This window comes from Amblyomma maculatum, chromosome 10 (genome assembly GCF_055883805.1).
Source record: "Amblyomma maculatum isolate TAMU_Amacu chromosome 10, ASM5588380v1, whole genome shotgun sequence".
In the NCBI taxonomy this organism is placed as follows: domain Eukaryota; kingdom Metazoa; phylum Arthropoda; class Arachnida; order Ixodida; family Ixodidae; genus Amblyomma; species Amblyomma maculatum.
This window is the reverse complement of record NC_139353.1, coordinates 172,226,838-172,254,122: the sequence shown is the minus strand read 5'-3', so window position 1 is coordinate 172,254,122 and position 27,285 is coordinate 172,226,838. Positions and strand designations below refer to the sequence as shown.

General features: G+C 44.9%; 1 protein-coding gene across 2 annotated transcripts in view; it reads left to right on the top strand.

Moving 5' to 3' along the window:
• Positions 1-2,604: 2,604 nt before the first annotated feature.
• Asator (tau-tubulin kinase asator) overlaps positions 2,605-27,285 on the top strand; it is a 193,382-nt gene continuing 168,701 nt past the window's right edge. For both annotated transcript variants that reach the window (XM_084580671.1, XM_084580670.1), the window contains exon 1: positions 2,605-2,707. The gene's annotated coding sequence lies outside the window, so the exon portion shown is untranslated. The remainder of the gene's footprint in view (positions 2,708-27,285) is intronic.

The following is a 27,285-nucleotide window of genomic DNA, read 5'->3' as shown; positions in this document are numbered from 1 at the left end:
ACGAGTGGCAAGGGAAAGCCGTAACGCGGAAATGGTCTAGATGATGCACAGCTAAAAATCGCGTCACCAAAGTCTGAATAAGCCAATGTGAACAGGTTTGTATCAGGAAACGACTGTTTTGTAATCTACGCGAGTCAATGACCCGCAGTAGAGTAATGCAATTCTGAGTGTCAAATATAACTTCTCGAGGCACTTTTTTTTTTCTTTCTTTATAACAGGTAGGGAAGTTTTGTTTACGAGTAGTTGGTTTTATTTACAATGGTGGTCATGAGCTATCTCCTGGCGACCCCTCCTTGCGGTACGTCCTCCTCCACTTGCTATAACTATCTGTAACTTAAGTGTATGATTGAAATATCAGGAAGTGAGGAAATTTATCTGTTGATGTCTACAACGTCATGGACTTCGCAGCAATTTTAATTCCTAATTTCAGCCTACAGAAAAATGCCTAAATTATGCGCACATCCGTTGATTATGACCTTTTGCTGTCACCACTGAGCTAATGTGGTAAAAGCATGCGAGACATGAGAAGAGCACAGATCCCTGCAAGCACTTCTGGCTGACTCCGTATATACGCATCTCCAGCAAAACTATTTTGATATCGCGCGCTTTCCAGTTCGACTAAAATTTTGAATAGAGTTTCCGTTACCTAAACGATCTCATTCGCGCTTGGTGTAAAATATACAGCCGCGTCGATATGAACGGGATAGAGTAGTTTGCAGAAAATTACAATTTAATCAGAATTTTTTTCTACTAAAGCCAGTAATGAATTTCTATATTGTCCCAAGAGGAATTCTGGAAGCGTACAGGAGGAACATTACTTGTCACAAATAATTCATATAAATGCTGAAACATCGTTTCCAATTTTTTTTTATTCCATTCCCATTAAGTTTAATTCCAACTTATATAGTATTAGCGAATGGTGTAATAAATGGGGAATGGAATTAAATGCTGACAAGACAGTATTTATGCGGATTACGAACAAAAAGAACCGCCATTCTTTTTCATACAGTCTTCCCACCCGGAACCTTTCAGAAGTCGAAGATTACAGATACCTCGGTGTAACACTAACGAATAAACACAGCTGGAACAAACATATTGACACTGTATGCTCATCTTCTTTCCGTAACCTTTGTTTTCTTAGACACAGTTAAAACAAGCTCCTTCCGACGTCAAACAGCTAGCATATAACACCATGATTAGACCTAAACTTGAGTACGCGTGCACTGTTTGGGATCCACACACTAACATTAATGTTCTCGAAAGAATTCAACGCAAGGCTGTTCGGTTTATATTTTCTAAATATCGCAGCACTGACTCACCATCTACCCTAATGCTTAAACATAATATACAGTCCCTTGAATCAAGGCGCAGAATACACAGGCTAAAATTCCTCTTTCTACTAAAAAATGATAAATTATCAATGACTCCTGATTTGTATCTTAAACCGGCATCGTCTAGGGCAACAAGAAATACGCACACCGAATCACTAACACCTTACTTTGCCAGAACTAATATTTTCAAATTTTCTTTTTTCCCGCGCACCACAACCGAATGGAATAACCAGCCATTATCATCCCTTCAGGACTTTGATTCCTTAGAAAAGGCCGTGCATTGATTTGCCGTCTTGCTTGTACTTGTGTAAATTTTATGTTCATGTTTTTGCACTTTATGCTTTTCTGTTTTCTTTTGGAATTGTTGCCCCTCCTACCAGGACCCTTCACTGGGTCTGTAGTATGATCAAATAAATAAATAAATAAATAATAAGCGACCATGTACAAGGAACTGAAAGTTTCTTCTCGTCTCTGGAGTCCAAAATCTAAAAAAAAAGAACTATTTTAAGTAGCCTAGTACGACTACCGATTAGGATACAATGCTGCATGAACTCGCCACGCGGACCTGCTCTTGAGTTTCGCGGCACACGGTACTTGCACCTCCTCCAAATGATATTCAGCAGCGGGATACTTGCGGCCCCCAGCAGATGCTCTTCCCCTTTCAGCAGCAGCCGAATAAAGCAAGGCGACGCCTGCCCAAGACAGACAACTCTCCGTAGCGTTTCAGGGTGCACACCGCGCGCACTGGTAGTCGGCGTCCCTTCTATCTCCGCCGCGTCGAATCCCGTCAGCGGTGTCGCAGGACGGCAATGTCGCTTCGCCCGGCACACGAAAGTCCTGCAGGAAAGCGCCCCCTCAGCCTCGCGCTCGCATGACGCACGCGAGACAGCCGGGAGCAGCCGCAGACAGCGGCAGCAGCAAAAGCAAAAGCGGAATGCGCTCATCCGCGCCGCATCGCCATCCGCCAGGGGCGCGGCTACACTGCAGCCGCTATACACTGCATCGACGCAACGATACGAAAGCCAAACACACCCCACTGGGGCTTGACATGATTACAGCGCCATCTAGTAGCGCAAGACGTGGTTTATTGAGCGAGCATTGTGATCACCAAAACTTGAAAGCGGTCGATAACAACCCCGCGCCTTTCAGTTGCTACGTTCTACGTTAGATGGCGCCACAAACACAATCATCTCGCATAATTTGGCCTTTTGGCAGCTGCTCCCTAAACCGTCCCGCCACCGTGCTTTCCGCTCTCTCCGCGTTTCAGCTGTTGTAGGAAGGGGGATCGGCCGCGACGCGCGGTGCACGCCGGGATCGGCGCGATCAAGATGGCCGTCAGGCTGGGATCCCGCCGTGTGCGACGGAAAACGGCACGGGTGAGCAGATTTCCCTTCTTGGAGGCTGGGACGGCGCGTCGAGCCCGGTGGGGTTTTGCTCCGGCCGCCCTTGGAAACCGGGCGAGTACAGGAGCTTGCGCAACCCACTGGCAGCTCTTCGCTTACGGCGAGAGGCGATGCGCGCTCGGCGGTGGAGCCGACGGGCCTCCCCGTCTCCCGCGCGCCGAGAAGCCCAGCACCTCCGATGCGGCGCCACAGACGCGCCCTGTAGAGACATTTTTGCGGCGTGCCGCAGCAATCCTGGGCGTGGGTGAATACGTTAATCTGGTACACTCCACATAGCCCAAATGGGAAACCCACAGCTGGGGTCCAAGTCTCGGCGTCCGCCTTTTTCGTGTCCAGGCGCACCTCTCCTTCAGTGGAGAGCCCGCGTAGCCGCCCGTGTCCACGCCCGGGGATTGCTGTTGAATGCTGCCTTCCGTGCTTTGAGAGCCCTGTTGCTATAATAATGAGAATAGGGAAACAATGTACGTGCGCCCTGAGTTCCGTGAGCGGCGATCGGTGCAAACTATGGATGGGGACGAAAGAGCGTTGGAAGTTGTGTTAGCAGAGTAATGGGAATAGTGCTTGAACGTGAGAAATGCCCCGTTGACGTGTTTACAGTAGAACCCATTTCATTACTTGAACGTCGTTGAAGGGGCAACAATTTCCTTAGAAAACACATTTGGGGTGCGTAAAAATCGCGATTCTGAGGGCCAAATGAGCATGTCTCTTCACATTTGAAGCCAGTACGCCGCACAAGCTTTGTTTTTAACATATGGCTGTGTGTTATTTTAGCTCCCAAGACCCCTAGCCTTGCGTTTCATCACTTCCATATTACCAGGCATATAGCACTCGTGTTTGTCTTTGGAATTCGGATCTTAGTTAATACTAATAACCGCAGACAGGTTTACTGTGCACTGGCACGTCTATAAGCTTGTTACGAGAACCCAATTTTTACTCCTTGAACTACTTCGGCAATCGAACACTTGTGCGCCTCCGTTTCTGACACCTAGGCAGACACACCTCCAACGCCCGGACCACTGACATTTTCTGGTTATAGTGTAGTAAAAAATATACCCTCATGAGCAGTTATTACTGTTTAAACATAATGTTAAGTGATAACTGTTATAACAATCCATTTTAGTTGAATAGGTTAGCACAGCCGAATAGGTGAGTGACATGGAGGTGAAAAGCAAGACGCCCGTGTGCTGTGCGATGTCAGTGCACGTTAAAGAACCCCAGGTGGTCGAAATTTCCGGAGTCCTCCACTACGGCGTCTCACTACAGCGTCTCAGTTGCTTTGGGGCGTTAAACCCCACAAACAAACAGACAAGCAAGTAAACAAATGGGTGAGTGAATGGGTGAGCACAGCCATTGGCTCCTATCATCGACATCACTCCATTTCACCACAAAAGGCTTTCTCTATGTGTCCAGGAATCTGCTGAACAAAGGTGCATCTTTAAAATTAAAGAACTGAGGGACAGAACTGGCAGTGGCAAGGTAAATAATTTGGGCAAATGATCACTTACGCATGCTACTGTTCTCAGTAAGATCATGTATAGAAAATAAATTTTTTATGATATGTTATTCTCCTTGATTAGTCAATTCTTGTAATAATTCCTATTGCCTGAATATAGGGCTACAGGAGAGCAGAACTGTGTCAAGATGAAAGAAAGAAAGGAACCATACGAGAGGGGCTGATGCAAAAGTTTGCATCGATTACCAGACCGGAGTGCTGCGCGTAGGATGCAGCACCCAGTTCAGCGTTGTTTGAGGCAGCAAGCGCGCCGGAAGTTATTTTGATACAGCACTCAGGCTTTCCTGCGTCACTTGTCAATCAGCCTTGGTGTTTAAGCACCTCCGAAGCGCTCTTGTCACGAGAAATAAATTAGCTCTGGAGCGCGTTTCTTGGCAGAGAGCGTGTTTGAATCCTGGCCGAAATTGTTTTCCTTACGTTCTAAGGAAAAGCTAATCTGAGCCAATCGATTGTTCACACTATAAAAACACCCGGCCCATAATTTTTGGGCCCGACGGAGACCAAAACTGCGTCAAAGAACGACATGTGAAGGGAATTTCGTCACAGCTGATAGGGCTCGTTCGGCCGAAAAGCCACCGTTGTGCCCAGGAATGCCCACTTGATTTAGTGTCAAAAATATGATCCAACCGCTCGTTGCGCAGCGGTAAGATGTGTGTCATACCATCTCATATCTAATTCAGTATCCATGTGCGGTGGAAGTTTATCGATTTCGAGGCTAGTTTGGGATTCGCGCCGACAACATATGCATCTCCCATTGTATGCCGGTAATGGTGTCCGCCGAGATTTGAGACAGACACTGCGCCTTTTCCCAAAAAGAGTTTTAGAAACGCGTAGAACTCGTCGTCATAAGCACACCTTAGCGCCATACTACGCGCATAATAATGCTTTTAAAATTTCTTTGTTGTTTTTTTTAGAGCGATTGACGAATGCAATGCCCTGCCTCCACGAGTGTTGATTTTGGCAATGCACTTTGTGTGCTATCTTATATTATAGAATATGTACTGCATTACGCAATATTAATGTTCTTTTGTTTTACTGGTGTAGCCTGCTTTTCTGATTGTATTTTTCTGCCCTCTCTGCTTTGACCCAAATGAGGGTATCCAGTATGCGCAAAAAAATTAATAAAATAAATAACGGAAGATAGCGATTATTTGATATAAGATTTCAGTGATATCTTGCTGAGCTTTTCAATGTCCATGCTCTAACGTTTTGTCACCGTAGATGTGATGTATCATTTTTTACTTAAAGGGTGGATTTAAGTACTGAAAGTCTGCACCACAGGCGGTGGTTTCCATCGCTTATAAGAGTGCATCTAAATCGACTCTGTGACAAGAGGAAGATGTAGCGCAGTTACATAAATACACGACGACACTTCCAGAATGTGCCGTCAAGGAAAGCAGGATAATCTAATTTCTTTATAGTAGTAGTCGTCCAGTGATTTGCATCGCATAACAGGTGGAAACGAAACAACGAGCGATAACTTGGTGTAACTTGTCATTGCGTGTGGTCAAGGCCATAAGTCATAGGGCGTTTGGAATTGTTTTCATTCGCGACTCCTTGTCTGAGAACAACATGCTCATGGAATGTGAAAGCTTATTTAGAATATCGTGCTTATTGGTATTATTCAATGGTAGGATAACAGAATGCACGGATATTTTTTGCTCTCTCGGTTCGGTCAGGTCTGCACACTGTGTTCTACAGATTTTAGATGTTAATGGTTTGAGACCTTATGGAAGACATTTGGTGAGTGGTAATTTCTACGTAATTACGCAACGATCTTAGTGTTGGCGTCAAATTTGGGAGCTATGTTAATACTTAAAGCCTAGAAAATTAACTTTGACCATTTCAGGATGTGGCCATTTTTAAACGAAATGCGCAGCTTCGCTCCATCTGGGCCGCCAGTTATCCGCTAAACGTCTCTATGCGCTACGAATAGAAATTTCTGAATCCCCTTCATGCTTTTAGGATGTCAGAAAAGTCTTGCACGCCGGTGATTCTTTTTGGAAAACAGCTGTTCTCCTTCTATGGTGCCTGCGGTGTCTTGTATTCCTCATGGGACAGAAGTAAAGACAGTGTTATATTCAATATTACTGGAAAAGCTCATAACAATTCCCTTCTATCTTTTTTGCTTAGCACAGAAACGGGCATCAGCGACAAACGTTTACGACCCAAGTGCACATATCATAAGTGGCAATTGAATTATTTAGAATGAATAGGATTTTCGCGGAAGAAATTCCTGATGGCTCCCACTTACGCTCAAGATGCTTTATGTTGAATAGACAAACTTTTCAGCAAAGTTGCATTTGTTTGTTCATTTTACATTGGCAGACAATCTCCAGACGTACGTACTACATCTTGAATGTTCACTTTCTGTCCCCTCATATCCGCGGTTATTTGCGACTCTCAGATTTGAACGCTGTGACAAATTTGTTTCTATCCGCTATGTATATGCCATTTGATGTCGTATGCAGCGAGTTACACGGCATTGTATTTCTTGTGTGATCTGTCAACTGTATGTCGTCCCACTAAATGTTTCACACCTTGCCGCGTTCAGTGCGCATTGTGATTTTTTCGCCGGGCTGGCAATACATTTATTTATTTTTTTACTTATTTACAATGTAATTAAATATTACCTAAGAGAGATTATTGTACTCTCCCAAATAAGACAGGATGCAAAAACAGCAGGCTTAAACGCATCGTAGCTGTTCGCACACTCAACGTCACTCCGCGGCTCGTTCCAAAGTTTAATAGCCCAAATCAAATGGGAGAATTTGTACAAGTTAGTCCTGCAGTGACTTAGGTATATTTTGAAGGAATGAGTGATGTATAATTCAGAGCGAATATGTTGAAGGCGAAATGCGGGAGTGCTGTGGTAGACTTTGAAGAAATAGACAAGGAAAGAAGTGCGTCTGCGCTGCTCAAGTGTTTGTACATTCAAAGATCTGCGGAGCTGTGCTATACTGGAGAGTGTGTGATTCCTCGTTATAAAATGCACTCCACGATTCTGCAACGATTCCAGAGACTGCGTTTAGTAAACCTGATACGGGTCCCAAATAATAGAGGCATATTCGGGCTGAGGTCTGACTAGAGGGTTGTATACCACAAGTGTTTTGTCAGGTGTAGAGTGTATTCCTAGTGTCTTACTCGCTTTGCTAGTGATGTATTGAGCGTGCTGATTCCAAGATGACACCGATGTATTTGAACTGCTTAACCCGCTCAACTGAAGCATTATTTGTAATATAAGAAAATGATAAGATAGAGTGACGTAGTGAACGTCATTTCTATGCTTATTAGCCACGCGTCACACCATAACGATAATGGAGTAAAATCCTCATGCAGAAGAAACTCTTCGTTAGGTGCATTAATCTGACGATAAATGGTACACTTATCCGCATAAAGGCGAATATGTGACAAGATACTATTGGGTAGATCGTTTATGTACGAAAAGGGCGTAATGAACTCCAGATTTAACAGCAGTAGCTGATGATATATTATTATCTAGTACAACAGCTTGATGAGATCTGTCCAGTAAGAAATTTGGAATCCAGTCTAAAGTCTTCTGATGAAGGTTAAGCGTGCTAAGTTTTACAAGTAAGCGGCTGTGAGGAACTTTGTCGAATGAAAAATGTACGAGCACAGTGTCAGTCTGACCGAATCAGTAAATCACCCTTGAATATGAGTGAGCAGTTCAAAAGGGCGTGTTTAAAGAATTTTCCTCGCTGAAAGCAATGTTGTTTTAGAAACAGTAGGCTAGTACTTACTAAGTGCTGCATATTATTGCTGTACAGAATGGGCTCTAGAATATTACATGGAACTGACGTTAGTGATACCGGTCTGTAGTTACCACAATCATTGCGATTGCCTGATTTGTCGATGGGGATGACGAGCGCGATTTTCCAATCATGAGGTAGGGTAGTGTTATCTATAGACTACTGAAATAATTTGCAAAGAAACCATGATGAATATGGAGTAGTAATCTTGAGTAATTTAGTGCATAAACCATCTGGACCAGCACTTGATTTGTAGGACTCCCGCTGGACACACAATCACTTCCGGTATATAACAACACTGAAAATAACGTGACATGTACGACGAAGACATGTTCCTTTCAGTAGTAAATACGCTGGCAAATGATCTATTGAGCTGGTTAGCAGTTTCAGCTTGTTAGATTTGCTGTTTCGCGTCCTGCAGACAAGGCTGGGTTCTAAACTTACCAGGCTTTCCTGTTTTTCAGCAGCGCTTGAGATTAGTCTTTACAATTCCTGGTGGTGTGGTAATAAAGAAGTAATGTTAGATACTGAAGAGTTTGTGCGTAGATACAAGGACAAATTGGGGAAAAAAAAGGCGACTTGCCCTTGTGTCTACTTGCAAACTTTTCACTATGCATGTAAGCCAACTCATCCATTTTGTCGTTCTCCTAATGTTTAGATGTTTTTATTTCTGATTTACAAAGGCCTACAATGTTTCCATACCTCGTCCAGGCATCAGGCATGCCAGTATGCATAGAAGCTCGTTTTTTGTTTCCTATTCAAATGACGGGCAAACCATGGGCTGGGACAAATACATAGTCTAGGGATGAACGCATCGCTGGTGCGTAAAATTATGTGTTTAAATAGTGACCAGTTTTCTTCAATAAGGCATGTGTTAGGGGTGCCAAAAATCCATAAGAACCCTACAGGTTGCGCCGATGTTTGTCGTAAATACTGCTTACTTCATTGTGGACTAACCAGTGATCCATTCGAGAATGTTTGCAAAAACAGCGTCAGGATGCCTTGTGCGTACAAGATGAGAGTCTGTGTTCTTTCACAATATGGTGTAGTGAAAACAAGTGCAGAGTCTCAAGGAAATTGTGACATTCATGTCTTTTAATTCGGAGGTCAAGAACAGAATGCAATTCGGATCGGAGACGATAACAAACACCGATAAGGAAGGTGATGAGGTGGAGTGTACCCAGCAAGTTTCAATCGAAGAAGCACACTTTCGGAATGAATTGATTTCCGAATAGCCACAAGAACACCCCCACGTCTCGCTTTCCTGCATAGTTGAAATCAGTATGGAACACCAAAGCACAGAACTCACTACTAATGAGCCATGTTTCGCTGCATATTAAAACGCCGGTTTCACTTGATGACAAACCTTGTTTAGAGAAATTACTGCGAAAGTTAGCTGGCATAGCGGAGGAACAATTTTATGCTTGGATTTGGATTTCAAAAGCGTAACAATGTCATATCATTGCAAACCAGTGGGCTGCGTGGGGTATGATGGCTTGTTTGCTAGGGAAACAACAGTCCCGAGGAATCAAAGATTTTTCAGGTTTGGCCATTACCTGAAAGTTTATTATATTTCACTTTTAATATTTGTCCTTGGTCGCGGGATGGTTTACCGAAGTACCGTCAACTGTTCTCTGATTCCACGCATTTTTATACCAAATGTTGTCCTCGAGCCACACCTTGTGCTTAAGGTGTTAAGTTTCGAACAGCTGGCAAGCACTTTCTGATTGCTTTTGAAATTTAGAAACTGAATGATGATTAGCCTGTTGAAACCGCTTTTTGGACGCCCCGGGAGCACTTTCAATGTTTCTTATTTAGAGACCCAGTTTATCCGAAACAACTTGTCATTTGGTTTAACACCAGCCGCGCCGCGGTATTCCCTCTATAATCGTCGGGCGAGCCACCGGGAAACCGCAGTATCCAGGTAGGGCGGCCACAGACCTAGAAGCGAGAGCGGCAGAGTTAGCGATATACTGGTATGGTCGCAAATCCCAGCTTATTAAAGCCACAGAATGTGTCACAAATTAAACAAATTAATGAAAAAATGTAAATGCTCGCTCCGAATGACCAATATGAATTAACATTACGGGCAGATCAGGGATAATTCATCACTTGTCTCCTGCACCTTCTGATGAAATTGCGCTAGTCGGGATACTGCTGACAATGCGCAACGTTGTGTGTATGCGATGAGGTCCGTAAATGTTGACTGTCAGGGCCAAATTGTCGAACATGGTGCACCTTAAGGCCATACAGCATGTTTAGCAGTACTTATGCACAACTTGCTGGACATGCATTCATTCGTGAAAGGGGAGGGCATGATTTCACGTGTACACCTTCCGATCCGGTTCAGCCCAAGCAGCAGCCAGGGCAGTATTCAAGTATGGATAAGATGCCCCAAAGACAGCGGATAACATTTTCTGCGAACAGCTGCTTTTGGAGACAGTGAAATCCTTGCCAGCAACTTTCAGAATAGCGAAGCTAGCATGCTATACAATTTTCTGGCGCTGTTTGGCAGAAGAGCTTGAAAGAGAAACGCAACCCAGGCTGGCGTACATGGAAATTTTTCTTTCTCAAGAAAGTATACCGTCCCACGAACTGAGCGCGTCAATAACACAGCAGATTGTTGAGCTAGAATCGTTGTCTATCCAGCTGCGTTTTTCGTGTGACCGCATGAAACAAAAATTACACGCATTGGTCTTAAAGTTGAAAGCCTTACCACTGATCCCTTAAAATCCATAACATGATTCGATTTCGGGTTCGCTGGGTAGGCAACATAATTCAATTGAAATAAAGAGTACATAATTACATCAATCCCGGCAATGCATTATTAGGCGCTTTCACAATCCCTGCTTGCTTCAGGGAATGAAAAGGGTGATATTCTAAACCAAAGCGCTGAGAAACATCGTTGGCGTTTTTTTTTTTATGAAAGTTTCTAACTTGCACTTTTTGCCAATGTCTGAAAACTTATTAGAAATATATTAGGATTAAGAGGGCGACCGATATGTCGAATAGGCATTGGTTTAGAAAGATGGTAATCACAAAGATGATAAAAAAAAATCAATGGACATTGCTCTATGCCCCCTCCTCATGAGACGGTGGGTCCGCTTTCTTGGCTAAGCCGGAAGCAGGCTGGTCGACACGGCCCTTCCTCTCCAAGCCAGTGGATTAAACGCCTGGAACGTTGTCTTCTGGGGGGGTCTGGACTTGCCTCTGTTTTGACAACGTCAGAGGCGTTTACATAAGGGGTGTGTCGTCGGCCCCTGATGCGTCCCGATCTCGTCGGCGTGTGCTCGCCCGAAATGCGGCTGCCAGTGGGTCGACGCGGCGGCCGCGTCGCGTTCCCTTTCGGGCGACACCAATTAGGCGTTGACGTCTCTTCCTCTCTCTCCTAAAACGCCGTGACTCACTGTCGCGCCGGCTCTCTCGACGGGGGACGGAGTCGACAGAGCGCTCCTTCTCGGCCGCTGATTGGACAGGTTGGTTACTAGGGCGAAAGCCTGCCCACCTTATTAAAACTTCGTCGCGCAGCGTTGAGGACGGTCTATGCCATTTCGCTCTCAAACATCTATCTGACGGCCAAGTTGGAGGCTATTAAGCGATAGGAATTCGAACCGTTCCATTGTCAGTGTAGGTGTCCACCGAGATAATACGTCCTTCATATCCCACCAAACTAGAGGATCGAAGATGCTTAACGCTTTCTGCGAACCAGTGTCTGAACGGTAAATTTCCCAGCAAAACCATGAAAACACTGCTTTCGCATGTAAATCGGTTTACAGGGGGCTAAACACATGGTATTATTTGTTTGGTTAACAGGGTTTAACGTTTCAAAAGGACTCAGGCTATGAGACAAGTCATTGTGGAAAGCTCAGGAACTTTTCATCACCTGATTCTTATAGCTTGCACTCCGCAGAGTGCACGGACACATTGTTTCTTGCCTGCGTTTAAAAGTGGCAGCCCGGTCGGGATTTGATCCCACGTGGACAGGTATAGGTTGTGGCTGTTCTGGTGGAACCACTAATAAAGTGTTGTACATTTACTTCTTTATTTTGCTTTCATTCCCTAATACCTCCGAGTTCTTTTAGACGCTCTCGAGTACTGAATGTAGCTGGCAGATTTACCACATACGCCAACTGCTTTTAGCCTCGCGAGTGACCCAATTCAGTTTGCACCCACCGATTCTTAGGATGAAATTATCCTTGAGCTCAGCCTCGCACTCCAGCCGCACCATCTCCAGTTTTATAGTGTACAACTCTTGGGATATTTAGGGCACATGTTGATGGTCTGAACGTTCATGCGCAGAAGAGTTTTCCTCGCACCGAGTAACTGCCAAATGGAGAAGCTCTATTTTTATTAGCTAGTTGCAGGCATTAAAGTTTTTAAGATACTTTTATGAGCATACGGATATAAATTGCCTAAGCTTCCAATCCACCGCGAAATACTTGCAAAGCTTTTTCATACTCGCGCGACTATAAATACGACTGCCATGTCGAAATCCAACTGCCTGCGTTTTTAAGTACCTTTAGGGAAACTGTTAACATATTAATAGAAACGGTAGCTAAATACTTCGCTTCTGAAATTTATAATGCATCTTTTTAGGCTGCCGTAGAAAACCAACCGTTTCGGAAGAGAAATAAAGATAAAATTCAAGCCATCTGTGGACACATTTCTATGGTGCAGTTAAAAAATACGTATGTAGAAAGCTACGTTCAAAAACTTTGCTTTAAAAATTGCCCACACTTTCTGAGCATCGGGTAGTACAATTGCTTAACAGTCAACCGCAAAGGTATACGCTGTGCGATTTAAATAGTTTAGTCATCTCACAACTGAGGGGTGTGGTACCTCGTTCACACTCACTACAAGAAGTGGCTGGTGTCTGCAGTCACCTTGTATCCTTGTCACACTTTCGATCCCGATTGCATTCGATCCGTATCAGTGCTTGGGAGCACGACTGAAACATCCGGTGCTGCAGAGGCATTTTCAATGCTCGCATTTGCCTCGCCTACTTTGGGTGGTATCCGCAACAAGCTAAGCCCGGCAACACCTGAGTAAAATTACACTTAGGCGGTGCACTTTCGTCATATGCCACGGCGCTTAATTCGCGGCGCTAGAAGTCTGGTACTTCCAGCAGTCCATAAGAGTTGCACCCATTTCCCATGATGCTTTTCCCTTAATGTTTTTTTTACTAAGCTTCAAAAATGTGCCATGACGTTGTCTTTCCGTTTCTTTTTCTGTTCTTTTTTTTTTTTTTTTTGCCTACATAGCTGGCAGGTTAGAGCTTTGGTCGACGAACTTGGCGATGTCAACATCGTTGTCTTCTGTTCCGGCGTCAGACATAATATATATTGTAGGTGTTTTTTTAGGTTGTTCATTGTTTTAGAAATTGAGAGTAAATAACAATAATTTCTAATAATAACAATAATAACAATTTCTAATAAATGTGCCCTGGATGGTACAAAGATCGCCGATCAGTTGTGCTCCTCATAACTGCTTCGTTTATCCGTGAGCGAGCCAACTTACGACTGGCGTGTGTCATAGCAGTCCACAAGCAGGGTATTCACTTGCTCTGGGCAACCTATCATCTCAATTCACCACGATATACGTGCTGCGAAATACTGGAACACAAATTCGCTCATTACAAAAGAAATGTTATTTTCTTCAGTGCAATAACTTGCGGCCTTTATGTCCGCATGATTTTCGACAGTTATTGTCGACAGCAACAATTACCTAATCGCTTCAGCGCTTCATCCTTTCAGGCAGGCTGATCATATCCTTGTCTTCAGCAAAGTATTGGTTTGGGTCCCTCACCGGGAAGTTATTAAAAGGGTAACTAATATAAGCCTTGCTGCCATTATTATATATAGGAAAAGATCATACCTTGCGAAGTGTACACCATTCATGGATGTTTTGGGACACGCCTCTTCTGTTTCACCATTTCCGTCTGCAATACAGCAAGGAAGCATACGGTGCCCAATTATTTTCCTAACTAACGTCAGTGACATTATTAGTGCAATTAGCTGCCCAACCGCAGTGGCTCTGTAGTTAGGCTGCTCAACTCCTGAACCCATGGAGGCAGGATCAAATCCCAGCTGCCGCTTGTCAATGGAGACCCAAAACAATACCGTCGGGCGCTGGCGATATCAGTGCACGTTAGAGAATCCCTGGCGGTAGAAATTTCGGAGCTGTCCACTGCGGCATCGCACATATCCTAAGTCACGTTGGGAGGTTCAACACTAAAAACTGAACCAAACAATCCACAAGTTAACATCACATTTCTCGTTACCGTCTGTCGAACATTTAAAGGGTTGAGTGGCATGGTGATTAAGTTCAGGTGAACAATATTTTAACGTAACCTAATGAATGGGCCGCCGATTAGTTAATGACCTTAAACTTTGAAAAATCTGTCTTTCCTCGCGCCCCAAACAAGGAACGTGATTTAATTTTTCTGTTCCATCATCATCATCATCATCATCATCATCATCATCATCCGCAGCAGCAGCAGCCTGACTATACCCACTGCAGGGTGAAGGCCTCTCCCATATTTCTCCAAATTTGCCGGTTCTGTGCTAGCTGCATCCACTTGACCCCTGCGAACTTCCTAACCTCATCAGCCCACCCAACTTTCTGCCGCACCCTGCTACGCTTTGCTTCGCTTGGAATACAGTTTGTTACCCTAAACAACCATCGGTTATTCTCTAATCGCACTACCTGTCCTGCCCATGCCCATTTCTTCTTAATTTCTACTAGAATGTCAGTAACTTGAGTTATTTCTCTGACCCACTCTGCACGCTTCCTATCTCTTAATGTTACCTCTACCATTTTTCGTTCCATAGCCCTCTAAGTTGTCCTCAACTTAAGTAGAACACTATTGGTTAGCCTCCACGTTTCAGCCCCATATGTGAGTACAGGTAAGATGCAACTGTTGTATACTCTCCTCTTGAGCGATACCGGTAAGCTGCTAGACATAATCTGCGAGTGCATGCCAAATGCGCTCCATCCCAGTCTTATTCTTCTTGTTATTTCCTTTTCATGGTCCGGATCTGCGGTTACTACCTGTCCTAAGCAGACATTATCGCCTACTACATCCAGTGCTTCGTTATATACCTAACGTAAACTGCTGTTCCTTCCCGAGGCTGTTGAACATTACCTTAGTCTTCTGCATATTCATTTTTAAACCCACCTTTCTACTTTTCCTGTCTAGGTAATCAATCATTATTTGCAGTTGATCCCCCGAGTTGCTTAGCAAGGCAATGTCATCAGCAAATGGCAGATTACTGAGGTATTTTCAATCTACCCTTATCCCTAACTGCTCACATTCCAAGTCTCTGAATACTTCCTCTAAGCAAGCCGTGAATAGTACTGGAAATAGGGTGTCTCCTTGCCTAACACCTTTCTTTATGGGAATGTTGTTACCTTCTTTATGCAGACCTATGGTTGCTGTGCAACCACTATATATATCTTCCAGCCCTTTCACGTACGGCTCGTCTACCCCCTGATTTCGGAATGCCTGCATCACCGCCGAGGTTTCAACTGAGTCAAATACTTTTTCGTAATCAATGAATGCTATGTATAAGGGCTGATTATATTGCGAGCATTTTTCTATCACCTGGTTGATAGTATGGATTTGATCGATAGTAGAGTACCGTTTCCGAAAACCTGCTTGATCCTTTGCTTGATGGTAGTCTAAGGTTGTCCTGATTCTATTAGCGATTACCTTAGTAAATACGTTATACGTAACAGACAGTAAGCTGATTGGTCTGTAATTTTTAAGGCCCTTAGAGCCCCCTTTCTTGTGAATGAGGATAATGTTTGCGTTCTTCCATGGTTCCGGTACCGTCGATGACACCAGGCAATGCGTATACAGGGTGGCCAGTTTTTCTAGCATGATACCCCCCCCCCCCCCCCCCCCCGTCCTTTAACAAATCTGTAGTTATCTGATCCTCTCCAGCTGATTTCCCATTTTCATAGTTTCTAATGCTTTCTTGACCTCGTCCTTCGTCGCTGGTGGAATGTCTGACTGTTGTCTGACAGTTTTTCCCTACCGCCAATCTCATTACGCTCCTGACTACTTTGGGTACTGTACAGATCTGTATAGAAGTCCTCGGCTACTTTGACTATCTTTTCCATATTAGTGATGACGTTGCCGCCTTGTCCCTTATCGCATACATCTGGTTTTTGCCTATGCCCAATTTCTTCTTTACCGCTTTAAGGCTTCCCCCGTTCTTTACAGCATGCTCAATTTTCTCCATGTTATACTTCCTTATATCGGCCACCTTGCGCTTATTGATTAGCTTTGATATCTCGGCCAATTCGATCTGGTCTGTTGGATTGGAAGCTTTCATACTCTGGCGTTTCTTAATCAAATCTTTCGTCTCCTTAGACAGCTTACGGGTATCCTTTCTAACTATCCTACCGCCTACTTCTACAGCGCACTCAGTAATGATATCTCTGAAATTATTGTTCATTGCTTCTAAAGTATAATGTCGTATTCTTCGATTAGAGCTGAATATCTGTCCTGTAGCGAGATCCTGTACTCCTCTGCCCTTCCCCTCACCGCTAATTCGTTGATGGGTTTCTTTTTTATTAATCTGTTGCGTTCCTTTTTCAGATATAGGCTAATTGGGGACCTCACTATCCTGTGGTCACTGCATCGCACTTTCCCGATTACCTCTAAATCTTGAATAATGGCGGGGGTTGAACACATGATGAAGTCCATTTCATTTTTAGTCTCTCCATTAGGACTTTTCCATGTCCATTTCCGGTTCTTCCGTTTGCTGAAGAATGTATTCATGATTCTTAAGTTATTGCGCTCTGCAAACTCAACTAGTAACTCCCCCCTCTTATTCCTAGAACCGATGCCAGAGTCACCTACTGCCTGGTCTCCTGCCTGCTTTTTCCCTACCTTGGCATTGAAGTCGCCCATTAGTACAGTATACTGCGTCTTTACTTTTCGCATTGCTGATTCTACATCTTCGTAGAAGCTTTCAACTGCCTGGTCATCATAACTACATGTAGGTGCATAGACCTGTACAACCTTCAGTTTATACCGCTTATTAAGCCTAATTACGATGCCTGCCACCCTCTCAATAATACTATAGAATTCGTCTATATTACCCGCTATATACTTATTGACAAGGAAACCTACTCCTATTTGTCGCCTCTCTAGTAAACCTCGATAACACAGTACATGCCTTCAGTACAGTATATGCCTCATTCGGCCTTCTAACCTCACTAAGCCCTATGACATCCCATTTCATACCCTCTAGTTCCTCTATAATAGCAATGCTAAACTAGCTTCACTAGCTTGGGTTCTAGTGTTAAACGTTGCCAGGCTCAGTTTCCAATGGCGGCCTGTCCAGCGTAGCCAGGAATTCTTCGCACCCGCTGCTGCGTCACAGGTCAGACCGCCGCCTTGGTCAGTTTTTCCGCAGCCGCTGGTGACTGAGGGCCGTGGTTTCATGGAGCTTATCATGAGAGAGTGCAGCAAATTACTGCGCCAGGGTGGCCAACTCCTGTTCTGGTGAGGGAGTGCGTTGCCGGAGGTGTTCACCGGCATCAGGTCGCACCCGAAACCTGTTTATGCCGTGTACAAATACAGCGTCTGCTCTTACATTTCTCCATTCTTTGACATTGTGCTGCGGATGCTCTACGACTCCGTATGTTCGCGGGGAGAGCGGGCTGATTACCATCCCTGGCCCGGTTCAACGAGCGCTATTCACAGAATGCCTGCCAGGGATCGTGACCAGCCCCCTTGAGTCAGCCGCAGCGTCTTCTACGATTAGCCCCTTGGCCACCGACGAACTTGCGACCGGCGCAGCAGCACTGCGTTCCGCCTGCGTGACGTTCCTAGCGAGCGGTCATTTATTTGCATATGTGCCAAAGCGGAAGCCGTCGGCTTCTCTGGCGCCTCCTTAATACGCTAATGGCGCACGGAAGTTGGAGGGAAAACCATTACGAGCTGCTTCCTGGATGCAATGATGCGGCTACAGTGACGTCAGCTATAAGCGTCGCGCCGTTACCTTTTTCTCATACAGCTTTCGCCTGGTAACGGGTCTGTTCCACATTGACTTCGCAGTCTTTCCCTTTGGCGTCTGACAGTCTGAGGAGCATTATTCGCTTAACTGGCTGCAGATAGAACGGGCACTGCTTCTCCGCGCATACTCTAGAGGTGTCTGTTGACGGAAAGAGAGCGGGCCCCGCAACCGACCCTGAGCGTGTCTGGAAGCCAGCGCAACGCGGAAGGGAATTCGTATGCGAGTCTTCTGAATATCGTGACCTTCGAATAAAGCCGCTCGCAGAATTCATTCGCCAACTACATCGATTAGGCCCTTTCACTGTTTCTGGCCAGTGTAGCCGCCACTATGCTCCGGGAAAAACTCTCAGGAGGTCGATACAGGCCATACAGCAGTCGACGTGAAATGAACCAGCACCTGCAGCCGTCACTGTGGTGGGGCCACCAGGAGGGCTTTAAATAAAACATTACCTACTCTACTATCGGCCGAACCTACCTGGGAATAGGTGTGTGTCGCCTGCAACAATCATCATTGGTGGTGAAATTGTGGTCCGCCCGTTTGAATTGGAGGGTTCTGAGTGGTGTCAAACCAATGGGCGCCGTACGGCACACAAAATTGTTTTTCGAGTGAAATCTTAACATGTGCGAGGAATTCGCATAGGCGACCTTTAACCATGATGGGTGCGCGTGGTGGTTGGGGTCATAGAGAGGTACGGGTGGTACCAAAGGAATCCTTGTTTTGTGATGTCAGTACTAGAATTTAGGAATAAATGCTGCAAAACTCGCGCTCTTAATCGTAGGCCTGCGGCGGTCCAACTTTTTCTCTCTTTTTTGTTTGAATTCATCTTCTTGGCTCCAGGGATTAACTATGGCGATTAACGAAACTTTTACCATGAAGCTTTTGCCACAGAAGACAAACAAGGAACTTAGGCGCCGCCTTTAAAGATAAGACGTCACAATGTAATGGCCTAATCTATGGCAAGGCCGGTGTCGAGGAAGAGCGCGCGCTCTCCCTCCAGACCGGCCGTGTCTGTGGCTCCTTTAGGGTCCAAGTTCCCGTGCAGTCTTTGTCAAAAGCAAACGCCCGAGGCGTTTGCTTCAAGCCGTACCGTTTGGCTCGTAGTGCACTCCTAGACTACCAAATCTCCTGAGGCTTTTTTCACCGGAATGGATTTCTGCAATGCTAAAGGAGCATCATTACACGGCTTTGAAGCAGACAGCTCGGCTGTAAACGTCTGACAAATAACTTCTGGCCGCTACTGTTATATGAGAGCACACGCATTTACTCTGCCTTCTAGTGGAAGAGTGTTTTTCTCCAAGTTCAAGAATATCTTGCCGAAAGGGTTTCCATGCAGTAAAATTCTTCTCTATTCCCCCCTTCATAGCCCCTATCGAAAGGCTTCCGTATGCCGGTGATGCGAGCCATTTGAAGCAGCCGACGTCACAGCCCAACTCTTATCGCTCGAAGGCGAATCAGCCGGCCTTGGCGACTCCATGGAATGGCTATGCGCATGCCTATAGCGTCTGCGAGATCCTCTCGGCTGATACGACTTGTGCACTTTATCAAGAAAAATCAGTGGCGTCAGTGAAAGAGGCCGGACAGTTACGGTCGGCACTAAAGCACCTCTAAAGCACTCAAAACACCGCTCAAAAACTGCAGAGCACAGCCCGTTTCTAAGGAGAACGGGAGTGCATGCTCGGAAGAATCATTCTCCTGAATTTCTCGACAGTCGCCAGTCAAGGCTTTGTTCGCTATCACCTCTGACGTCATGAACCAATATCAACTGAAAAATCAGTCTATGGAGAGAACGCGCGAATAAAGCGATCACCATTTACGATGTCGATATTCGTCCCTTCTGGTACTGGCGTTTCAACTGTGGTAAGCAGTTTCAACTGTGGTAAGTGGTGTGGCAATGATGACATTGCCTTGCTAAGCAACTCCGGGGATGAACTGCAAATAATGATTGATGACCTAGACAGAAAAAGTAGAAAGGTAGGCTTGAAAATCAATATGCAGAAGACTAAGGTAATGTTCAACAGCCTCGGGAAGGAACAGCAGTTTACATTAGGTAGCGAAATACTGGAAGTAGTAGGCGAATATGTCTACTTAGGGCAGGTAGTAACCGCAGATCCGGACCATGAAAAGGAAATAACAAGAAGAATAAGATTGGGATGGTGCGCATTTGGCAAGCACTCGCAGATTATGACTAGCAGCTTACCGGTATCGCTCAAGAGGAAAGTATACAACAGTTGCATCTTGCCTGTACTCACCTATGGGGCTGAAACGTGGAGGCTAACCAAGAGAGTTCTACTTAAGTTGAGGACAACCCAGAGGGCTATGGAACGAAAAATGGTAGGGGTAACATTAAGAGATAGAAAGCGTGCAGAGTGGGTCAGAGAAATAACTCAAGTTACCCACATTCTAGTGGAAATTAAGAAGAAGAAATGGACATGGGCAGGACACGTAGGGCGAAGAGAGGATAACCGATGGTCGCTGAGGGTAACAAACTGGATTCCAAGGGAAGGAAAGCGTAGCAGGGGGCGGCAGAAAGTTAGGTGGGCGGATGAGATTAAGAAGTTCGCAGGGGTCAAGTGGATGCAGCTAGCACAGAACCGGGTTAAGTGGAGAAATATGGGAGAGGCCTTCGCCCTGCAGTGGGTATAATCAGGCTGATGATGATGATGATGATGATGATGAAGCAGTTTCCGTTCTGTTGACGGCGCGCTCTTTCAACTGCCTATCAAACGATAATGCAATTTTAATACGACATTGAGCGATTGATCTGTAAATAAAAGACGAGTTCATTACTGCATCAGTGGTCTCGAAGACAAAATGCCTGAATGTGCGTTCTTGACAACTTGCAGTAAGTATCCATAAATATACAATGCGCGACCACATAGATTCTTGTTTCCCTTGTTATAAGCTATACAGCACTATGGCATTGTTGTAATCAGCACTTATTAGCCTTATTTTGTTCGCAAGGCCGCTATCAACCAGTGTTAAATTATCGGACATTAAGTTCAGTTCTGTCGTTCAGTCGTGTCCGACTCTTCGTGACCCTATGGACCATGTCACGCCACGCTTTCCGGTCTCTCACTATCTTCCTAACATCACATAACTTCATCTGCAGTGCCTCGAGGATGCCATATAACCATCGCGTTCGCTGCCTACCCCTTCTCCGGCGACCCTAAACCTTTCCAAACATCAAATCTTTCTCCAGCGGCTCCTCTCTTCTCATCAGATGACCATGAATACACATGAATATATTCTGGCAATGTATTTGCTTTATCGCAAAACGCAATGTGGGTTCCTTTAAAAGTTCTTTATATACGTTGAATAGCATTGTTTTGTGCACTTCCGGGATGTGTATTACATTCAGTATCCATCAAGAACAGGTTAGCACAAAACAAGACAACAAGACGGACATGAGAGACGAACAGAGGACAAAGCGCGTCGTCCTCTCTCGTGTCCGTCTTGTTGTAGATCGAAAATATGCCAACTAAGCCAAAAAACAAGTTTTACTTGAGTAGATTGAGTTCTCAAACCAAAAATCATCCGTGTAGCTGTCATGAAAAACATTCATTGTTGCTTGTCGGGAATATTATGCGATTTCTAAAGTTCCGCGATTTGGTTTCGTAAGTGGTGTATAACCCACGCCAGATGGCATTTGGACGAAGCAAGAGTCGCCGACCCCTGAAAAAACAGTAACATTGGCAGAGGCTTAGTTTGGTTAAGCCCGGTAGGTTGCGAAAGCAATACCTTCCGAAAGCATTAGCTGTGTGTGACCGAGCGTTCTTCTTCTTCTCTTTTTCTTCTTCATCAGCCCACATATAAAGCCCCGCTTTAACCAACCGATATGAACGTGCTTTTCCTGTCTAGGTCGTCAATCATTATTTGTAGTTCGTCTCCCGAGTTGCTTAGCAAGGCAATGTCATCAGCAAATCGCAGATTACTGAGGTATTCTCCATTTACCCTTATCCCTAACTGATCCCATTCCAAGTCTCTGAATACTTCCTCTAAGCAAGCTGTGAATAGTAATGGGGAGATTGCGTCTCCTTGCCTAACACCTTTCTTTATGGTAATTTTGTTACTTTCTTTATGCAGAACTATGGTTGCTGTGCAGCCACTATATATATCTTCCAGCACTTTCACGTACGGCTCGTCTACCCCCTGATTTAGAAAGAAAGGTATTTAGAAAGAAAGGTGATTTAGAAGTAGAAAGGTAGGCTTAAAAATCAATATGCAGAAGACTAAGGTAATGTTCAACAGCCTCGGGAAGGAACAGCAGTTTACATTAGGTAGCGAAGTACTGGAAGTAGTAGGCGAATATGTCTACTTAGGACAGGTAGTAACCGCAGATCCGGACCACGAAAAGGAAATAATAAGAAGAATAAGATTGGGATGGAGCGCATTTGGCAAGCACTCGCAGATAATGTCTAGCAGCTTACCGGTATCGCTAAAGAGGAAAGTGTATAACAATTGCATCTTACCTGTACTCACCTCTGGCGCTGAAACGTGGAGGCTAACCAAGAGAGTTCTACTTAAGTTGAGGACAACCCAGAGGGCTATGGAACGAAAAATGGTAGGGGTAACATTAAGAGATAGGAAGCGTGCAGAGTGGGTCAGAGAAATAACTCAAGTTACCGACATTCTAGTGGACATTAAGAAGAAGAATGGACATGGGCAGGACATGTAGTGCGAAGAGAGGATAACCGATGGTCGCTTAGGGTAACAAACTGGATTCCAAGGGAAGGAAAGCGTAGCAGGGGGCGGCAGAAAGTTAGGTGGGTGGATGAGATTAAGAAGTTCGCAGGGGTCAAGTGGATGCAGCTAGCACAGAACCGGGTTAAGTGGAGAAATATGGGAGAGGCCTTCGCCCTGCAGTGGGTATAGTCAGGCTGATGATGATGATGATGATGATGATGATGATGATGATGATGATGATGATGAATGTGCTTTAGTGGCCTATAGGGGTAACGTGAATGCCAGGGTCCTAGCAGGCTGATTCTGACATAACCGTTCCACATGAAACGAGAGACCCAAGTTGGCAGCTTCTGCCAGCCCGTGTGCCACGTGGGGTGTGACGTCACAGCGTCACGTGACGCGCCGTGGTTACCGCCGGGACCACGCCGACGAGCCGAGCTGGTCTTCTGTTTTTCCTCCGCTCGGTGTGATGTCACTAAGGGGGTCGTCTAAAGGTCAAACGTGGTTACCGCCGGGACCACGCTGACGGCTCAAACCCTAGCGTAGTATTGCTATGTATTCCCATGTACATGAAACGAGAGATCCAAGTTGGCAGCTCCTGCCATCTTGGGGTCGTCTACGGGGGTCGTCTAAATGTCAAAGGTCAAACGTGGTTACCGCCAGGACCACGCTAACGGCTTGAAAGATTTCCTGTTGATATTTTCGCTTCCAGCACGGGGCCTTATTCAAAATGGTAGTCACCGCCAGAAGTAGGTCACTGTTAACATGTTTGTTTAAGTAATCACTAGAAGGAACGTGCGCATGCAGATTGGGTTGAGGTTACCGTCGTTTCTTTTTAACCTGCGTGATGTGGTCTGTGTGGCTAGTGATTCCAGGTGAAGTCGAGAAGTTACTTTTTAAGTGGCAACGATCCTTGCATGGTCCTAGTAACACCAGATGGCAGTAGTTTACTCATGACAAAAAGAATAACTATATATAAGATGCATTATTTTGCAAACATCGCACTATAGAGGTGGTGCCGCTGACAGGTGAGAATTTAAGCATGAAAAATTGATATCGGTACCCTAGGACATATGGTGAGTAAACAACACATGACATTTTAGGACAAACACAATGAGGTCGCTCAAACTATTCAACTCCAGTGAACCTTGTTGTTTTACCCGGTGTGAACAGGACAGCCTTTGTTTTATCTGTATTGACATAAGGCATGAACTTCACTCTTTGACTGTGATGACTTTAGTGTATGCCTTTCGTTATAATCCCGTGTTATGTTACCTTATTTAACAGAAAACTGAAGGTGAAATGAGGGGCTCGTTATGGGTACACCATGGAGAGAAGCCGACAGGCTAAGGAAAGCAAAGAGAATTTTTTTTACTTTTATTTTTTTATCAATTTTTATAAGTTTTGAAATATCCTAATGAATAAAGAATAGGAGCATACGGCGATTTCTTCTTATGATAGAAAATAGCGCGAAAGTACACGAAGGACGGAAGGAAGTAAGACGCGGACAAGCGCTAACTCGCAACTTAAGCAAACTTAACTCGCAGTGTTAAGCAGAAAGAAAATCCGTAGTCAGAACGGTTAGGCCTGATTTACTGGAGTGTTCACTGTGTTCGGTTGAGTGTGAACTATACTATTCTATACTATACTATACTATACTATACTATACTATACTATACTATACTATACTATACTATACTATACTTTACTATACTATACTATACTATACTAGCCAACTGCATTTGTGTGTATGCTATTAGACTTCAGTTCTAAGAGAGCGAGAACATTTAAGGCAGAAGTCTAAAAACTGATTTGCCCCGGTTCTAACGGATACGCGTTTTATTTATTACAGATAAAATTAAAAGCACGGAGAGGAAATAAAGGTGAAGAGGGAAAGTGCGAAGAATGAGGGCTGTGAGAGCAAGTAGGTCGAAAAAAGGTACGCGGTGATGGATTGAAATTATTTTTTTATAATAGTGGAGAATGACTGCAGCTGATATCGTTTCAAATTCGATGTTGGTGTGGACACATAAGGATGACATAATTTGTGAATAGATTTATCTGCACTCCTCGTTCTGGCCCGAGGCTGCATTGCAATAATGCAAAGTTAGAATTGTGATCATGCGGTGAAATGAATGTTTCATATAGAGCGATCATGTCCGTGGCACGTACTATATAATTTGGTTTGTGAAGCATGTTAAGTGCTCTTCTTACGTTACCAGAAAGGACCCCACGATTGGCGGCGCGAACATGTAAATGAATCTGAGCCGCTGTCCTTCGCGTTTTCCTGGGACGAAAGAGACACTTGGGACCGATTTACTCTCCCTCTACCTGGCGTATACATGAGATCTCGGATTGTAGCATTTCAATCATTCATCGTCATTATGTGCCGGACTAAATTCACTGCATGCGAAGGCCTCTCCAATTTTCCTCCAGATAACCCATCCTGTGCTAGCTCTATCCACTGCAAACTTCTCAACCTCATTCATCCAGCTAATTTTCTGCCGCCCCTGCTGCACTTTCCTGCCTTTGGAATCCATATAGTTACCATGGTTATCCTCTCTTTGCACTACATGCCCATTTCTTCTTGATTTCAACTAGAATATTGATCAATAATGAATATCCATTCATAATTATTCAGCAAGGCTACACCCTTATTCAAACACCGGGACTGGCGTCACTGGAATCGGTCGTGTTGCTTTCCGTTTCTGAACGCCTCTGCCTGGTTTGGATTTGTGCATTGGTCAGTGTCCGAGTTCGCAGAGCGTGATTTTGAAAAGAGATCATTCTGTTAGTTATTACGCTACGTGAACATCAACAAGTTCTTCTACACATGAGCAAAACGAACGCTTAAGCGGATAACCTGAAAGTTGAGTTAAGGGATGGTTGTTGTTCGAAGTAAGTGGTTTCACATGTTCATATTGAACTGGTCATAAGGGCGGATATTGGATTGCAAAACATTTATTTCGTCAAAAAGGCAGACGATCTGTGCTAGGTGGCTATCAGTCTACGAGTAGCCCATTCAATGACCCTGGTTTCAACTCCCAGCTGACCAACACGGCCTACCACTGCTCGAGAGTAGGAACTTGTATTGGAGATTCCGGGGGTGGCTCCTTGTTACAATTCCACAATATGTGAACATAAGTGGCTATTTCACTACTTAGTGTACATTCCGGGTAGTAATCACCGAGGTAGAATTTTGACAACAGGTAAGGAGTCATAAAGAATCGTGTCTGGAGTCGCCTCCTTTTTTGGTCTTGTGCTCCTTATCCAAGACTTTGTCTGGACAGGAGGAATATTCTCCTTTGAAGCTTAAAATTATTAGTAACGTCGTGAAATGATGCTGGGTCGTCCTCCTAAAAACTATCCGTAACTACCGCGTCCCCTGCTCGGCTGACGAGTCATCGAACTTTAATGTGTGCCGCTTCCTTACCTGGGTTCCCCGAGGAAGCCAAGACCCATATAAATTCCATAAATCTGTCTAAGTGCTTGGTTTCACCCGATATATTCACTGGTGCGTGAGAAATTCTCCCCCTTGCATAATTGCGTATGGCAAATTTAGAGCCGCTCACTATAGTAGTAGCTTCGGGGTTAATGATTGTCGCCTCTTCTGCGTTTCCGAGTATCTCGTTTTGGCAGCGCCGGATACGTCTGCCTTGCATGTTCACCGCCGCTAGTGGGAACGCTTGATATTCTGCGGTATCTACATATACCGGAAGTTCATATTGGTTGTATATGCTGTGTAGAATAACGACCTGGGGGCCGAGTTGGTACAGGATGGAAAAGAACGGCGGCGCAACATGGACACAGACAAGAAAGGGACACCACAAGCGCACTGCGCCGCCGTTCTTTTCCATCATGCTGTGTACAGCTTTTGCCCTAGCTTTTGTTCTTCGCTCCTGGTGAGCAGGAGGTTTATTCTTAGGTTGTGGTTGCCATAGCGATGCGTTCAGGTATCTGCGCCTTAGTATCTCGTGGGCGGGGAACAAAACAAGGATACAGACAGAGTGGGGCCTCAAAAATGATAGTAACCTGCGTCTAGTCTTTTGCATCTTCCTTTTGCGTCAGTCTATTGTGAACATGTTAAAGAATTTGTGGTGGTTAATTTGTTATTCAGCAAAGCGCTTGCGGTATCCTTCGTACAACACGATACGGATATATATACGTCTCACTAGGCCTTAGCCAGTAATGCCTAGATCCGCACGATCTTCTACATGACTGGCACTTGAAACAATTAGGGCCATTAGGGCGGGTACGCTTATCCACTGCAAATGGAGAATTGTGGTTTAGGGGACCTCCCAAAAATGTACTCTCAATTCTCCCATTCACAACCGGCCTCTGCACCTGCTTTTCTCATTTTCGAGTTACGGAGGACGCTTCTGCCACCTCGGCGGCACGCGAACTATCGCCGCCCATCAATGGGAGTTCTCTCTGGCCAGCATTCAGCAGCCAACCGTGGTCGGCAACAAGAGGCCGACGCTCGGTTACCAGGCCCCGTTAACGATCGGCCCCGCGTTGACGCCTGTTTCTCTCGCTTCTTCTCTCCGCAGTGTT